The 16,124-nt window shown below is 39.1% G+C and overlaps 1 protein-coding gene and 1 pseudogene across 1 annotated transcript in view; both read right to left on the bottom strand.

Annotated features, from left to right (window-relative positions):
- DTHD1 (death domain containing 1) overlaps positions 1–16,124 on the bottom strand; it is a 75,415-nt gene that overhangs the window by 14,122 nt on the left and 45,169 nt on the right. The gene's annotated exons all lie outside the window — the stretch shown is intronic.
- LOC125137633 (MORF4 family-associated protein 1-like) lies at positions 845–1,735 on the bottom strand (annotated as a pseudogene).

Raw genomic sequence — 16,124 nt, 5'->3', positions numbered from 1 at the left:
TATTGCCACTGCAAATATTTCTTTCATTTTATGGCCAAAATCCCCTGAAATGCATCAGGGTATAACATCAACTTGTTCAGAATATCAAGATCATGTCTCTCGTACTAGTTTCCATGTCAAAAAGCTGAGTTAGGCTATCCAAACAAACTGCCCAGACAGATTACATCGGATAGTGTGCCACACAAAATTTAAATCTTCAACAACAACACATCTCTCCTCCTTTGGCCTCACACAGAAATTAAAATCCCCAACTATGGACTATCCCATCCTCCACCCCCATCTTCTTATTTATCAGCATTAGCCAAGTCTGTTCCATTCACACCCCCAATGGAAGTCTATTCAGTATCTTCAGCCATTGCTGCATGGAATCGTCTTCCAAAAGCAATGCAGCTCCTTTGGCACCTCCAGAGCTAGAGGACTCCAGCTCTGAGTGTCAAGTGTCACACTCACAGAGCCAGCTTCCCGGGGAGCTATCTAGTCACACGAGAAAGAGCAAAGCACCGCAACATTTAGAAATAATTCAAAAGCTCCAGAACAAATGTGACTACTGCAAGGTCACTTACAAGAAGCTTGCAGCGTCTCTTACTGCTATAGAAGCATTCAGCAATAATGCTCATATGTGAAGGCATTTTCCAAATAAGTTACTTCCCCAAACTAAGATATTTAACAGTTACAACCAATATTGAGGTCATTAACCACAGACCATAGCAGAAGCCTAGTGTAAGTGAGGACAATGTGTAGACAGAAAAAGAGTAATAAAAAAAAAGAAAAAAAAAAAAAAGCACTTGCTGGTTTCAGTTTCTATTAGGATGTCAGCCAGTCTCCATGGCTTGACCAGTATCCATTAGCTATAAACAGCCAGACCTCTTTCAAGACAATTGTTTTTCTTTATCTGCTGGACTAGGTTAGCCAACATATATCTCTGTCCTCTTTGGCCTTCTCCTCTGCCTTCTTACACCTTTGGTCACTCTGCCATCGACTCTATCAGTCGGTTTCTAAAGATGATTCAGAGTGCCTTCCTCCGAGACCTACACCTGGGTTTTTATTTGGAGGAGGACATAGTCCATTTCCTGCAACTTGCTCCTCTTCCATTCATAAGCTCTCCTGTGGACTCACTCCTGTGCAAGACTCAATATCCTGCTGCACCTTGCTGATGACTGGAAACAGGAACTGCTCAAAATATTATTCAGGCTCCAGAACTTCCACTTTCTCTGGTTCCACCTGCTCCATGATGTCTGGAAGGTGCATTTTTCCTGCCACTTCAGAACTACAGTATGGACATGAGCACAGAAGCAGTGAACACAATGAAGACCCAAAGGTCAAGTGTTGTGAGTGCTGTGCCCCCTTTCACTACAAGACAGTGCATGTGTTGAAATAAATCTCCAGGCTCCAAATGGATTTGCTCCTTTCCAACTGCCAGGTCAGCAATGTTGAAACTTAGATAGCTTCTTGTCCCTGTAAATGCTCTGCTTGACTAGAAGCTCATTGTGTCCAGTTGGCCAGTCCCCAACAGCAAAGCCAATTCTGCACCTTCTCACCCCAAACAGGGTTGACTACATGGCCCCAGCTAATCAGATATTTTCTATTTGTCTCATCCTTATTCTTTTTTTCTTTCTCTTATAAAAGCTTCTTGCCTTCTGTCCCATTTTGTAGCTCTCCAAAAGAAAACTGTCCACTTCATGAAGTCTTAAGTAAAGTTTACTTGTCTCACCTAAGTTATCTTCTTTAATCATTTTAACACCTCTTTACAGCCACACCATTGGTAGAACCTACTGTATCATTTTCTGTATTTTCTTTTATATTAGTACTTATATTTACCACGCAGTTACCACACTGTACCCTCAATCAACTCTTGATAGTTTCAGGGACTCTCTGTGGACACTTATGAAGACTGTTACCACCACAGATTTAAAGCCTATAGCTTAAGCTGGGTTCCAGGGCTGCTCAGCAATATTTTTATGTAGCCCTGGAGATTTCTCCCACCATTCCCCACCAAAGATATAGCAGATATTTACCCCTTTTGCAAGACCTCTACCTCACCCCTGCCCACCACTCCCAGCAGGAGGGATTATCTTCAACTCACTGAGAAAATAAGGCAGTATTTTCAAACCTTACTGGTCATGAAAACAAATTTTGAGAAAATGGCAAAAAAAGTTAAGCTAACACTTTGATTCAACTCATCTCAGATAAGGCCACATTTATAACCAGGGTGATTCTGATCCTGAAATATGGTGGCTACACAGAAAAGCACTGTCAAGTAGGATTTACACCAATTATCAATTTGCGTTCCAAATGTAGCCCAGCAAATGCATAGAAGAATGAAAGAAATATCTTTATGCAAGAAATGATGTATATTTCCAATATTATGTCAGGACCAAAGTGAAATTCTGATTCCTTCTTATATACCTAGTGCTATAGAGATACAGTGATAGTAATTTCTGATTCACAAATTGCCTTATAGGTGTCACCCAGATGACCCAGGTCTGATCCATTCCTCCTCATGCAGAAACTCCAGCTCTGACAAAGTCCTCTCCAGGTATCCCCTGCAGCCCCGTAGGCATCTCTCAGCATCCTCATGTTCTACCAGGAACACCACAGCTCTCAGCCAGGCACCACAGCCAGCCCACTCTTCTTGTGGGCATGACAGTTTCCCTTCCTGCGTCTGTCATGGAGTCTATCCTGTGCACCACCACACATGTGCCATGATGTTTCTACCCACACTGCACTTTTGCTCCCAAGGTACCACAGAAGCACAGTCATTCCACATCAGGGCTTACCACGAATTTGTTCTGCTGCTGCCCTGCCACCAATCAGCTGCCCTCCCAACAGTGTTACCATTCTGACCTGCTCTATATGGAGCTCATGGTCTCTCTTACTTGTCTCCCAAGCAAAGCAATTGTAGTAACATGTGATACAAGGAATAAGTGGCTTCCTACCTCTTGGGTTATACAATATTAGAGTAATAGGAACTTTACCTTGATGTGTCACAGAGCTCAGTGAAATGTCTTGTCTTTTTTTTATTAAAATCTTTCTCCCTAGAACAAGGGGCTGAACTGAGAAACAGATTTCACTAATAACTCTAGTGCTCTGTTCTAGACATCTGATGGCCTCTATGATTTAAATATATAAATATGTAATATATTTAATATAGAATGTTTGATGCCTATTTATAGGTATTTAATACAAAATTACTCAGTTTTAACATATTAAATATGTGTATGTTTAGGCAAACACACCCTGAAGCCCCTGCAAATAGAACTTCGTCAAGTCATATCTCATACTGTTATTTTAAACTTAGCAGCGAATACAGATTAATTTTTTGCCCCAGGAAGCACCTCAGCTTCTATGCAAATAATCTTCTGGGCTGGCAAACCCTCAGCACTCATTTCTGAGGCTTGTCTGAAAGTCTCAGAATTGAGCCTTCTTCAGTTATTTACAAAATGTTTTCTTCTTGATTATCTCATCTGTCTTTCTCCAAAATACTGTGAGGAAGATGAGGGAGTTCTTACTCTTTTCCTCTCAGATGAGTGAGAATATCAAGACTTAAGAGTGTTTAGACCTCAGAGCAAAGGAGGGAGCAGAGGGCTCAACCTTAACCTGATTAAGTCCAAAAGAGATCTTTCCTTAATAAAGGCTGCTTGAGCACCTAGGCTCTCCGGTAAGACTTAGCTTAAAACCATTCTGTCAATTGTTGACTCCTGAGTCAATCCATACCTTGGTATCCTAAACTTTAAAATCATTATCGTTATCTATCTCCTTCCTAGGTGTATAGCGAGCTTTACATGAAATAAAATGGGTAACGCACTTTGGATGAAATAAAATGGGATAGCTTAGTTCAGTTCCTTGCACAGAGTGGGTTCTCAATAAGTCACTTAGTTGTTTTTGTCACACAAGTAAGTCTAGGTAGAATGAAAGTCTATTTTGGGTGCAGAGAGGCTTTTGACACCAATCAAATTCCAGTATATAGATGACTATCCAAAGATCCATCTGTAGCTAAGGCTAATCCCATAAGTGTAGCCTTCTGCACCGCATGACATGATCCAAGTCTTACCGTGACATAATGGCACTGGAGACTGTCCCTTTCCCTGTGGTCTCATAGCCCACCTGGGCTTAGCAGCTGCTGACCAGTGAGGCTCTGACAGAGACAAGCTCAGAGTTTCAGTCTTGGCCAGGACTCACCCTCATTATATGGTGCTTTTGAGAAGCTTAGGATGGTGCTGTACTTAAGGATGTTAACCTTCCTCTAGGAACATGTACATGAAAATAGAATGAAGAACAATGCTGTGAAAACACTGCCACTATGAGCTGGCTTTAGGGAAGATTTGTTGGTGGCATCCTGTTATCATTGCACACACCCCCACCCCAGCTTAAAAGCACAAAAATGGATGGAATTAGGGAGTTCAGCAAAGATTAGGGGCTGGGATTCCTGCAGGCTCACCACAATAACCCATAAAACCTAATACGAAAGTAAAAAAAAGAAGTTGGAAAAATCATAAATCCTTCCTACGATTTCACACATATTTTGAAAAGCTCAATGGAAACAATAACCTAAAACGGTATCCTTGACTCCCAGACCAATATCCTATTTGAAATGGTAAGTCAGGTGGTCAGTCATTTCCAGGGCACCTACGCTAATACTATTGCTATTTGGAAGATATACAAGTAATAAGGGATAGTTTTCTTCTTTAATTTCTACCTGCCTATTAGTTTTGGGGGTCTCCACTGAAGAACCAGTTTTGTGTAAAGTAACATGCTAAGAATTTTCTGATACTTGAAGCATCATCTAACATGGGTGCCACAGAGCATTGTGTCTAAATGTAAGTGTAATGCATCCCACAACAAGAAAGGTGATGCTGGAATTATCATTTTCATCACTTACACTAAGGTACTCATGGATGGAGAGATTTTCCCATGTAATTATTATGATATTTTATGGCAACAACACCTCCATCCAGCCTTAACCTCCATAATCCTCCCATCCCCCACACACTTATTGTAGCTTTTTCTGATAAATAGGTTAATTTATTTTGTAGTTAAAAGATATAGAACTGAAAGTAGTATGAATAATACATCAAGGAAGTATATATGGTTAGTATATTTCTATGTATCTTTAACAGATTTTACCAGAAGAATTTAAGATACCATATCCAAGTACTAGTTTTCACTGCTTATTCTGCTCTGCATTTATTTCATATAGAGGCCTCTTCAACTAAGTAATAGTTGCCATTTAGTTTATCAGAGTTCATTTATCACATCATAATAAAGTATACAGTCCCCATCTTTATAATGTACAACTCCTATCAAATTCTTAGTTGTCTTACATTGTAAATTCGTTAGAATATTGATCAAAGAAATAATCTGATACAAAAGATTGATGTTAGCAGAAAAGCTTTGTGCTTCAGTTATGGGCCCCAAATAATACGAATCAAATAAGAGTTTACATCAGTGTTGAATGAGGACCCACTGACAGGAATAACCGGGCTAGAGTTTCAGTTTCTAGTCAGTCATGTGAGAGGCTAGAAGTTGCCACTCTGTCCTAAGTCAACAGCCGAGCAAACTGAAAAATCATCAACTCTTCTAAAGCCGTCAGAGAAATAAGGTCACAGGGAAAAACTGTGCCAAATTTGATGAGACTGACAGGCACATACAGAGAATCACAAATTACCAGACCAGAAACCCACAAACACAAACCACCAGGGGGACTAGGGCCGAAGTAAGAAAACCTGAACTGTAATCAACAAATTGCTGGAAGCTCTGTGTGGACAGGTCCAAGAGTTATAAACTCCAGGGCACCCAGGCATGGGGGGAGTTTCCACGTTTCTGTGAATTTGACCTCCAGGAGCTCAACCCGGTTCTCATAGTGAATATCTGAGAAAAATCCCCTTCTGCTTTTTGCAGGGAGAAAGGAAAGCAAGCATTGCGAATTACATCAGAGCCCTCTGTTTTCTGACCAAGGCCTGCCCTCAAAAGAAACTATTTAACCCAAAGCTAATAGGCTGGGGCTTTATCAGAGCCTAACTGACATGGGGGGAGGGAAATACCCAACTGTCCCCTCTAGCCATCCTGTCCCACCAAATGTGGGGGTGGGGAGGAGTGCATAGTCAGAAGTACAGGCTCACGGAAAACGGAGACCTAGGCATTAACCCATAGAACACTTCCCTCCCCAGCACTTACCACCACATGTCTGAAGGTCTGTTTACAGCAGTTCCTTTTACCAGGTACATCATTTCTGGCTAACAATAAAAACAATTACAAGACATACCAAATGGCCAAAAACACAGTTTGAAGAGACCGAGCAAGCTGCAGAACTGGACTCAGATGTGGCAAGGATGTTAGAATCATCAAACCAGAAAATTTTTTTAACTATGAGTGATATGCTAGGGACTCTAATGGAAAAGTAGACAGAATATAAGAACAGAGGTACAATGTAAGCAGAGAGATGGAAATTCCTAAAAAGAACAAAAAAGAAATCCTAGTGGCCATAAACATTGTAAACAGAAATGAAGACTATCTTTAAAAGGATTATTAGTAAGTAGACATGGCTGAGGAAAGACTTTGAACTTAAGAATATCTCCATAGAAGGAGTTGCCTTTATGGCTTAGCAATTAACAAGCCAGACTAGTATCCGTAAGGATGCGGGTTCGATCCCTGGCCACACACACAGTGGGTTAAGGATCTGCATTACCATGAGCTATAGTGTAGGTCACAGACACAGCTAGGATCTGGCATTGTTGTGGATGGGGTGTAGGGTGACAGTTGCAGCTCTGATTCAACCTCTAGCCTGGGAACTTCCACATACCACAGGTGAGTCCCCCCAAAAGGAAACTCAATAGAAGTCTCAAAACTGAAAATCAAACAACAACAACAACAACAACAAAAAAAAAAAAAAAGACAAAAGACAAAAAAAAACCCTGAAAATCAAAGGAAAAAACAGAAAAGCAATATCTAAAAACTATGAAACAACAATAAAAATATATGTGTAGTTGGAATCCAGAAGAAGAAGAAGAAAAATGAAAGAAACAGAAATATTTGAAATGATGAGATTCCACAAATTAATGTCAGACACACCAAATCACAGATCCAGGAAGTTCAGAGGATACCAGGCAGAATAGATGCCAACATTTGGGCTAAATGTGTAACCTATACTATTTCATTTCAAACTCTTAACAGCAGTTTGAAGAATTATCATTCCCATTATACAGATATAACTTCTGCAAGGTAGCACGGAACTAATCTTGAAATCCAGGTCTATCTAAAGCCTTAACTAAGCAATAAGTAATATTGCCTCCAGATAACAGTATCAGCTACTATTTTGGTTATTTACCATGTACCAGTAACTACCAACTGAAAACGTATTATATAACCTTGGCAGAGTCTAGTACATCTGTGAACTTGCAAGGTGGTTGTTATACTTGCTTTACAAATGAGAACAGTGAAGTTTAGAGAAGTAAAATAATTTGACCAAAACATACACACTAAGTGACAGATATAACATTTAAACTAGCATTTGTAAGCCTACAGAGCCTTTATTTATGACCTGTAAGTTAAAACTTAGCTATAAAGTGAAGGCTGGAGAAAAGGCTTTCACTTTGCTGTTCTCTAACCTCTTGCATTATGCTCACCATTCAAATATATTCACATCACTCTTCTGTACTTGGAAGCCATAGTAGATGGAGGGAAAGAGTTAAACTCCTTATCATACTACCTACTAACCTTGTGATCTTACAGGCTTGTGCCTCACTTGCCTCATTTATAAAATGGGCATGATAATAACATCTGCTTCATAGTGCTATTAAAGAAAACATTCAGTCAATCATGAGCTGAGAGGAGGGCATTATATGTAATAAGTGTTCAAAACAAGAGCTGTTATTACCTAAAATTTTTCTTTAAAATCATTTTTTACCTACAAAAATACATTTTAAAAGAAACTCGTATTTTAATCATAAAGGAAAATACCATTTAAGTTGTATAAACACTTGGAAATCTTAACAATAAATACAATTAAAACAAAACAATATTATTCAATCCTGTTGCCCACCAAGATCTCTGAGTCTGAGAGTTGCTCTCTGCTTGTTGTAACAGGGATGTTTAGCAAATGTTAGATAGGTGTAAACCCATGCAAACACCAATCTAAGATCTACTTAGAGGATCAGGGATTTAAAAAGATTTAAAAAATAATAACTGCTTCATTATGTGAATCCATTTTATTCAAAGCTGATATATCATTGTTCTTAAAAAAAAAAGCACTGGAAATTCAAAATTTGGGAAAAATATAACTAAACATCACCTTTTATTTGCCAGGAATCATATCTTTTACTGTAAACATGCAAGGAAAGTATATTTGTTCCTTTGAAGCCACAAAGAACATTTTGAGGGCATTTGAGTAATAAATCATCAGCAAAAAGCAAAGAACTTGAACTCATAACCTAACCCAGAGAAAGCTGGGGCCTTCATCATGTTAAAGGGATGGTATCTTTCTCTGCTCTGTAATCATGGGTTTATGTTCTGATGTTACCATGTGGATTAAAATAGAGGAACTTATTGGGCTGTTCAGAAGGGACTATGCATTTAAAAAACAAGATGACAGAGAAAGTCTTCTTCGGCCTCAAGAGCTAAAAAATTCCGGGCAACAAAGGAAACCACCATCTGAGGCTATGGTTGCTTATTAGTTTCAACAAAAGGTACAACCACTCTGACTGTCTGGAAGATCTAGATTTGTCAAACACCCTGAAGGGGACAAAAGATATGAGAGGCAATATGACATTAGGATAGACATGACAGACATGAGGAGACAAAAGACTTGGCTTGTGTAAGGAATGGAGGAAGTGGAAGGGAATGAAAGAGAAATGACTTTGAATTCTGGGTCTTCACATGGCCTCTGCCCCTGTGAAGTCATGCAAGTTGAGAGAAGCCATCTAAATACTCCTGACAACATCTCAGACTGGTTAAAATGGAGATGATGCTTCTTACCTCTGAAGTGTACTACGAGGTTAGAATAACATGATGTCTGAAAAGCATGTCATCTACACTGAAAATTCAACAAATGTTGGAGAAGACCCACAAACCAAATGCACTGTGTGAACACTTTTAAATATCTTGTTTTTGAACAAATTAACTATAAAAAGAAGAAAGGGAGTCAGTAGGTGAATACAGAACACAAGCGGGGTGACAGATGCTATTACTAAGAACTACTAATTGTATTGGGGTTTGGAATGGCTTTGTGGTTGTTTTAGAAGTCCTTCTCACCTCTTAGAGAGACACAGAATTATTTAGAAGTAAAGTGATAGAACAGCTATGATTTGTTTTAAAATACCCAAATAAACCCTATTAAATGAAATAAGAATGGCAGAAAAATGATGAGTGATGGATCCACATAGTTGCACTGTATAGTTTCTGTTTTCATGTGCCTTTGAAAACTTCCACATACACTTTTTGAAATAAATATATACAGATTAAAGACACCAGCACCAGTCAATCCATATCCTGTTGTTGTTTTCATCACAGATATTATTTTAACTGCACACTCAGTGCAGAACTTCCTGAAGTCTTGGTCCACACAATAAAAGGAAGGGCTTCTACATAGAAAGGTCTGAAGACCCACAAACAGAGAAGTATGATTACTGTGAAAAAAAAGTAAAAACTGAGTTTAGAGCAAGAATAACTGACTCAGAGTGGTCTCACTTGGAGATAAATCTAGGAATTAAGATTTTCAGAAATGAAATCAGGCTGTTACCAATCCCAGAGGAAATATGCATCCATATCTTGGCTTACCTTAGACCTTCCTTAGTTTTAAATCTATGCACCTTGGATTTTAACCAAACTTACATTTTGTATCGTGCATTATTTTTTCAACTGCTTCTTAGAAAAGAACTCTTTTTTAAGGCTTAAATTTGATCATGACTTTGTCAAGAGGAAAGGATTAAATACCTCTCAGCCTTTGAAGGAGTCAGTCACAAAAGAAGAAAGCTTTAGGATCCTGGAAGCTAGGTAAACCAATTTAAGAAATCCCAACTAATTTAAGGAGCTGGAGAGAGAGAAGGAAGGTAACATCAGGGATGGCTGTATGTATAATGTGATCAGGGTGGTAGGTAATTCAGAAAATGGAATACACATGGAATTATTAAAGATGTTAAGAGCAGTCTGGAATAGATTTACCTTATTTCTAAATTAATGTCTCTAGTTTCATTTTTTATCTACCAAAGAGTAAAGCCATAGACATACCACATGAGGTTGCAGTAAAGATTAAATAGCATATTAAATATAGAATACTCCTAGCACTTATCAAGCACTCTGTCAGTGTTAACTTTGCTCACTATTCCAAGGAATCCTGGCAAAAGCATATGTTTTTGGTCCATAAATGTAGCTATATGGGAGACCACATTGATTTTAAAAGCACAACACTATTAGCACTTGCATAAGCTTCCACTTTCTCTCTTTATTGTTCAACTTTTAAATTATGGATCCAACAAGTTTTTGGCAGTCATAAAGACCTGTCAAGTCTCCTATTCAACTCTGACCAAAATTCGTTCTAGAATATCTAACAGATTTTTTTTGGTCTTTTTTATTTTTGGCTTATAGATAGGAATAGCCTTTTTGACAGAAGGGATGATGAGAATGTGCTGGGAAAGGCCTCGATAGCTACAAACATCTTCTTCCCATATCTTGCTACAGTGTGTAAAATCCCCCATTAGTCATTCCTTTGTCCGCACGAAAGGCTTCTGCTAAATATTACTCTTAGCTGGGAGAGGAAACAGGTAAAGCTTTTGTCAGCTATTAAGACTCCACCTTTAATTGTTTAATCAGTTTCCCTAGCATACCTTCATGTATTCTTTAATAGTTCTACAAAGCATTATTTAATGTGTACTACAGATGAGATTACAAAATTGAATGAGCTATGCTCCCAGCCTTGAGGAACTCTATCACAAAAAGAGATACTGGGTAGAGTGGTTGGGAGTGCCACCACTGGAATCACACAAGCTTGGGTTCAAACCAAGTTGAACTTAGTTGTGCCATTCTCTAGCTATTCTCCCTTGAGCAAACTTCTCTTTACCTTAGTTTCTTCAAGCACTGACCTTTTCCAATAAATGACTTAATATGTATAAATGCTTTATCAAATTACTAGCAAGGAATAATAAAAAAATTAGTTGTCATTATGAATTATCTTTATTATATAAATTAAAATTTTAACAAACCATAAGTTAATATGTATTCAAAGTGCTCTGGTAATGGATAAAGTGTAGTGTCTACTTCTGTCTAGGAAATTTAAAAGTTTCTTCTAAGGAGAAGATAATAGGAGTTTGTTTTGTGCTCAGCAGAAATGAACCTGACTAGTATCCATGAGGATGAGGGTTCGATCCCTGGCCTTATTCAGTGGGTCAAGGATCCAGCATTGCTGTGAGCTGTGATGTAGGTCACAGATGCAGCTTGGATCCTACATTGCTGTGTCTGTGGCATAGGTTGGCAGCTGTAGCTCTGATTCGACCCCTAGCCTGGGACTTTCCACATGCCATGGTTATGGCCCTAAAAAGCCAAAAACAAAGAAATGATAATAGAGCTAAGTGTGGATGGAGTCAGTGCTAACATAAGGCCAGCTGTGCAAAGAGCCTCTAAGACAGTTAAGACCATAATGTATAACGGAAATGAGACCTTAAGTGGAATAGGAGCAAAAGCTGTTAGTAGGGCGAATGTAATATGAAGGGTTTGTGATGGTTAAGTTGTGGAGGTTTGTAAAGGGTCTCATCTGCTAGGGTAAATGGCTTGGACTTTAATCAATAGATATAAAGTGCCAATTGAGAACCTTTAGGAGAAGAGTGAAAATCATATTTGTTTTTGAGAAAAACTACCATATAGCCTAGAGTAGAAAAGGGGACTGGTGATAGGCCTTCAAGGAGAAAGTTGCAATCATCTAGTGTATAGGACAGTTAGGGGGAATAGAGATGAAATGCAAGTTTGAACACACACCCAAACTAAAGTCAGTGAAACACTTATTTGTGTAATAGTAGCTCAAAGCAATGTCCTGAGAGTCACCCTAGGAATTGCCCACTCCATGACTTCCTCCATCTCCCAATATCCTCTATCTCCCAGCCCTAATATATCCAGTTGATCCCAAATCCAACCTAAATCCCACTCCAGCTCTAATCTCTACTTGCCACCCTTACTGTCGGGTCTTAACATCAGACCATCACTATCTCTTCCATGGACTACCTCACTAGCCCTTTATTATACTGTTGCTAAACTCATCTATTTCTAATTTATCTTTGTAGGCTGTCATAATGATATGCTAACAAGATTTGATCATGTCACTGTCCTCGTTAACCTTTTACAATGGCTTGTCACTACTAATAGGACAGAAGATGAACTCAGTGAGAATCAACTACATACCTGCTTCTCCATCCTCAGTTATGGCCAGACTCACTCCAAGAATACCAACGGCTGAGACTTTGTTTTTTACTCATGCTGAGGATCTCTGGTTTGAACCTCTACTTTGCACACACTCTCTATGTCATGAAATCAATCATGTTCTTTTGACAAATTTTAACAAAATGATCCCTCATAACAATTTCACAGAGACATCCGGATAATCTAAATGAGACATCCAAAGCCCTCCATAATCTTTCCCCAACTTATTTGCAATATAATTTTACCAAATCTTTCAGTCAGATCTATTCACTGTCCTGTCTTGAAACACACCTTCAGCTTTGCTACTTCTAAGTTTCAGCTCATGGCATCCCTCTTAAGTGGGACCCACTGCCTCTTTCTCTCTTCCTATCCAGAGCTAATCATTCTCTACAACTATCTTACTCTCTAAAGTGTCCCCAAGTCACCCCAGCCACCAAAATCACTTCCTCCTCTGAAATTTCATAGCACTTAACATCTCGGTCATTTATTTGCATTTTATCATCAGTTCCTGTCTTGTGATATTACTTTATTGCTATATTCAATTATATTTATCTCTTGCATTGTTTTATAACTTTTAAAGTGTTTATCCTTTATTTCCTGAACTGAACTGTAATTTCCTTGGAAGCTAGGGCTTTGACCTACATTACTTCCTTTTTAGGCCCTATGTAATGTCTTATATATTGTAGGCGCTTAATTAGTATTTACTAATTGACATGTTGACTGATATATATATACAGGGAAAAAGTGGGACTTCATGAACTAAAAAGTTATTAGAATTAATGAACACCATTTTCACTTATTAAATGTTCTAATTTTAACATAATAAACACATCAATATAATGCACAATTCCTGGTTTAGCTATACTGCCCACTGAGCACATAAAACCTTACCTTTTATGGACAGATGGATGGGGAAGGAGGAAGGAGGAGGAGAAGGGACAGAGAAGGAAGAAAAAGAATCAAGAGGGCAATAGATGAGGGGAGAAGAGAGGAGAGTGACAAGGATAGGGAGTGGGAAGCAGATGAGGAAGAAGGCGGAAAAGAGAAGATTCTCCTCTGATTAAATTGGTGGCAAAACACTTTCCAAAAAAGAGTACAGGACCCTATTGCTGACTAAACCAGTTCTGCTCATTTTCTCCCTTTTGGGTCTCATGTACACTACAAAGTCAATTTTTCAGACTCAGACTGCCCTTTGAGGATCGTTCTGATGTGGCTTTGAGGAAGATTACACCAGAGGCAGGGAAGGCATGTCTAGGTAAAGCCAAAGTGCACCAGAATTGAAACACTGGGAAGAATGAGGAGACTTTTAAAATTTTCACAGGTTAAAGAAATTGACATGATATCTCTACTTACCAAGATTCTAGCTATTTTCTTCTATAATTAGTCGAGGGTGGAGTATGAAGCAACATACACAGTATTGGACTTTAGTGCAGAAAGCATGAAACTAAGTTACAGAAAATGTCTAAATTGCTAGTTTAAATTCACTCTTGCTAACACTGTAAACCAACTATAATGGAAAAAATAAAAATCATTAAAAAATTAAATTCGCTCTTACTATTTTAAATTCACTATTCACACACATATCACAAACAGATGAGAGTTCTCTTAAAGAGTATTTTGTTTTTTAAGGTCTATACTTTTTCTACTATGCTTTCTTAATAGTTACCTATAGGGTTATAAAAGTTCCATTTCATTCTTCAACCTTGTTATAACTTTGTTAACTTACATCTACAAAAGCCAAGGTAGCATTGAAGTGCCTGTGAATGTAAAATTTTTCAATAGCTTGGAATCTTCTCATTTATTTCATCAAGATTCTTCTTTAGTAGTTCATATGTTTAGCGGATAAAATCATAGAGAAAAGAAAGTCAACCCTGATAAGGCAGGAAGATGGCAATGAAAAGTGGTAAGAAAATGGTGATTCTGAAAAACTGACTGTTGCACTTCTGCAGGCTTCCCCTGTTTGACACAGCAAGTTAGTTAATGTGGTGAGAAAGTAAGTGTTGAACCAGTATCATTATTTACTAGAAATCACATGTCAGGAGTTCAGTTTAAAAAAAAGAAAAGAAAAGAGGAAGTTCAGGCTGAGCAAAACGTGGGTCAACGGACGGCTTACGTAAATGTGTAGGTTAGGTGCGACTGGGGTGCTGCAGCCTGGAACAGAGTCCCACAGAAACAGCCACCTGGAGCCCTTCTCCCCTTCAAAGCAAAGCCTGCAAGCAGACAGGAAGAGTCCTCGCTCAAAGGCAGCCACAACTCAAGCTGGCACAAATAACGGAAGAGCACAGGCAGTCACCTATGTGACGTGATTTCAGAAACACAAGCACACCACTTCCTGCCACCTACAAAAATCTTTGATGGTTCTTTGAAACTTGCCTCGTATCTACCAAAGCACAAAGAGGCAAAATGTGAACTGAACTGACTTGAATATTTTGTAAAAGGAGGAAGTTTGAAACACAACTTAAGAAAAATTTAGAGATAAATCACCCTTCTTTTCAGCCATATATTTTCACATATACTAATTATGTGACCATTTTCAGAAAATTGTATTGAAATGTGAAGTATCACCAGGACCCTCTTTATCTTTCCAGCTTCATGCCGTTTCTCTGTCCCTCATGATGGCCTTCCTTGGAGTCCTTGAAGAGAAGCTCGTGCCCATCATAGTCTTGGTACTTGCCGTTTGCCTCCCTGGATGCTCCCCTGGCCACACAGGCACACAGGCTTCCTGTCACTGTGACTCCTCAGCCCAGAAGGCACCTCTGCAGCAGAGCGGCCCTTTCCAGCCATCCCCTCTATAAGTGTACACTGGAAATTCTGTCAACCTTCTGATGCTGATTTGCTTTGCTTCTTGATGCTTCTTATTTTCCTCTTTACACTTGGTATTTGAAATGCAAGCTCTGTTTATGAATTCACCCATTCAACAAACATTCACTGACCACCTAACAAACACCAGACACTGTTCTAAGTCCCTACGATTCATCAGTGAACAAAATAAATAAAAATCCTTGCCCTCAAGGAGCCTAGGTCCTCGCTGTGGGGTGGAGGCACTCCTGCGATAAAAACAATAAATGAGGAAATAGACATTCAGTAGAGTTCCTGTTGTGGGTTAACAGATTAAGAACTCAACTAATACACGTGAGGATGAGGGTTTAATCCCTACCCTCCCTCAGCTGGATAAGGACCTGGCATTGCTGTGAGCTGTGGTGTAGGTTGCAGATACAGTTCAGATCCTGCTATTGCTGTGGCCTCAGCTGCTTCTCCAATTCAAACCCTAGCCTGGAAACCTCTGTATACCACAGTCACAGCCTTAGAAGGAAAAAAAAAAAAAAAAGGTTGGTTGAAGGTAACAGTGCTTTAAAGAAAAGAAAGAAAAAAAAAAGAGCAATCAGAAGTGTCAGGTTGCATGGGTAGGAGAAGACTGCAATAAGAAATGGAATCAAGGTAGGCCTCAGAGAGAAGGTGAAATCTGAGCAAAGTGAAGGAGGTGAAGCCGTTAGCCTTGCAGGTGTCTGATGGTTGGAAGAGCATTCCAGGAAGGAGGAACCACTAACACAAAGACCTAAATCAGACCTGTGGGTGACAAGCTCCAAGAACAGCCAGGGGGCATTGCAACTGTAGTTGAATAAATGAAGAGACTATAGGAAAGAAGGACTTAGATTCTAGGGGGCAAGTTCACATAGAATCTTTTACTCTGAGTGACACTGAACGTTGTTGCACGGTTTGGAGCA

Source organism: Phacochoerus africanus, chromosome 10, assembly GCF_016906955.1.
Source record: "Phacochoerus africanus isolate WHEZ1 chromosome 10, ROS_Pafr_v1, whole genome shotgun sequence".
Taxonomy (NCBI): Eukaryota; Metazoa; Chordata; class Mammalia; order Artiodactyla; family Suidae; genus Phacochoerus; species Phacochoerus africanus.
This window is presented reverse-complemented; position numbering and strand designations above follow the sequence as displayed.